General features: G+C 43.4%; 1 protein-coding gene across 1 annotated transcript in view; it reads left to right on the forward strand.

The window, feature by feature from the left end:
• The window catches only part of LOC101856859 (glycoprotein 3-alpha-L-fucosyltransferase A), a gene marked incomplete in the record, with an annotated part of 12,920 nt that overhangs the window by 9,431 nt on the left and 1,170 nt on the right, over nucleotides 1-2,319 (forward strand).

Below are 2,319 nucleotides of genomic sequence, written 5' to 3' on the forward strand. Positions count from 1 at the left end.
CCAAACCGTTTCCCACATCGACCCCATTTAGATCTTTTAGAAGTTGGGCTTCCGACCCTGCCTGTAACGGCCGACCCGAACTGAAGAGACACAACGTCCCAGCAGAAAGCCCGAGAGAATCTCCTGCATGCTCCGGCGAAGCACCTAACCCTCACACTACAGACGCCGGCAAACAATAGAAATAAACATCAACACGTACAGGAGGAAACGACAAATGCAGTTTTTGGGATACCTGAATAGACATAAGGGTCTTGAACATCTGGCTCTCTCTGGCAAAATTGAAAGCAAAAGAGGCAGGGGTAGGCCCAGAACAACCTACTTGAAGAGGCACAACATCCCAGCAGAAAGCCCGAGAGAATCTCCTGCATGCGACAGCGAAACACCTAACCCTCACACCACAGACGCCGGCAAACAATGTACAAATAAACGACCATGCTGTACATCAACACGTACAGAAGGAAACGACAAATGTGAGGCAGCGTGGTGGAATCAGGCTCTCGTCAGTTTTTGGGCATGTAGAGCTAGTGGTATCATCTTAAAGCTTGTTCACTTGTCTTTATTTGGTTGAAAAAAATATCCATTTATCTTGAATACAAGTCGATTTATTTGTGAATGAAGGAGGTGGGGGTCACCTGTTTTCAGAGGTAAAATTAGTGAGGAAGTGGCTGCCAAAGAGTAGTTATTTCCTTAGTTTAAGAGTCCGTGGTAGTTAATAATTTACATTTTTTTAAACTTTATTCAACGTTTTTCAGAAAAATCCACACAGAAATGAGTTCTTTAATGTGCATGAAAGATGTTTAGCCAAAAAACTTAAATTTGATGAAAATTCACAAACCTGCGGAAAAATGTAAGTTTCTTCACTTTGATTATTTTGACGAGAGCCTGATTCCACCACGCTGCCTCACAAATGCAGTTTTTGGGACACCTGAATAGACATAAGGGTCTTGAACATCTGGCTCTCTCTGGCAAAATGGAACGCAAAAGAGGCAGCAGGGGTAGGCCCAGAACAACCTACTTAAAGGACCTAAACAAATTGGTCACAGGGAAAGATCACCGAAACGTAGCTTTTTGAGAGCATCCGAGCCAAGGAATGAATGGAGAACCATGATCGCCGATGTTTGTCTCAGATTTGGCACTGGATGATGATGATGATGATGATGATGATGATGATGATGATGATAGGAGGCATGCACGCATAATACACGGGTGGACTGGAAAGCCAAAATGTTGCTATGAATCACACAATACTATTATTAATAATAATTTAAAAAGTGTGGTAATCGGATAAGACGCACCAACTTTTTCAAAGTTAGCCTTTGATAGCGGATGTTTCCATTACTAACAAACCCTCAAAAGAACACGAATCAAGGTTATTTTTACTAGCCTGTTTCCTGTCTGCAGCATTACGACATCAAGATCTACAGTGCATAAAGGAGAACCCATTACTTTTTGTATGAAACTGATGATGTCTTTACTCGGCCCGTGAAATGAAACTGCAGACCAGATATCAAAGACTGGACCAGGCCTGCCCCAGACAGACACCCGCCTCTTTACAGACCTGCAGAGGGATCGTCCAAACCAGAAGCAGAGACGAGTGGCTAAACAGATGGGCTAACGCAGAAACAGGAAGATCTCTCTCCGGGTACATGGACAAACCCAAACCCAAAGACCCTTCGCGTTTCTTATGTAGAGCCGATCAGACATTGATCTCCAGAGCCCCTACAGGACACTTACAAACCAACAAGTACATAAACAGAATTAATCCCATGTGGGAACGCCATTGCAGACACTGTGACTACCACGAGGAGACAGTTGAACATCTTCTCCTTCACTGCCCAAAGCTGACAGTTCTTCGACACAGGCTCCTACACACACCTACAGACTTACAAAGCCTGCTGTACTCTGGCGTTAACCAGATGACAAGGACAAGTGGTTTCTTGAGGGAGGCATTGCGCTGCCAAGAGCGAAATGCTCGCAGTTTAAGGGATTTGAAAACAACAAACAACAGAAACATTACTCGGCCCGTGCCAGGATTTGGTCTAAGCCCGCACCTCAATGATATGACGTAGACCGTACTGTGAGCTAACGTGAATATAACCAGCTTGTGTCCAGCGCACTCATGTTGTGGTCTTAATATGCAGTTTCGAGCGCTGTAAAACTTTTACAAAACAAAACAAAACAAACAAACAACCAAAGAGCAACAACAACAACAACAATAGCAACAACAACAACAACAACAACAATAACAACAACAAAATCAACCCAAAATCCCCACCCCTAAAAAACCCAACCAAAAACAAACATAAACAAACATTTTAA

This window comes from Aplysia californica, unplaced genomic scaffold, assembly GCF_000002075.1.
Source record: "Aplysia californica isolate F4 #8 unplaced genomic scaffold, AplCal3.0 scaffold01303, whole genome shotgun sequence".
NCBI classification, from domain to species: Eukaryota; Metazoa; Mollusca; class Gastropoda; order Aplysiida; family Aplysiidae; genus Aplysia; species Aplysia californica.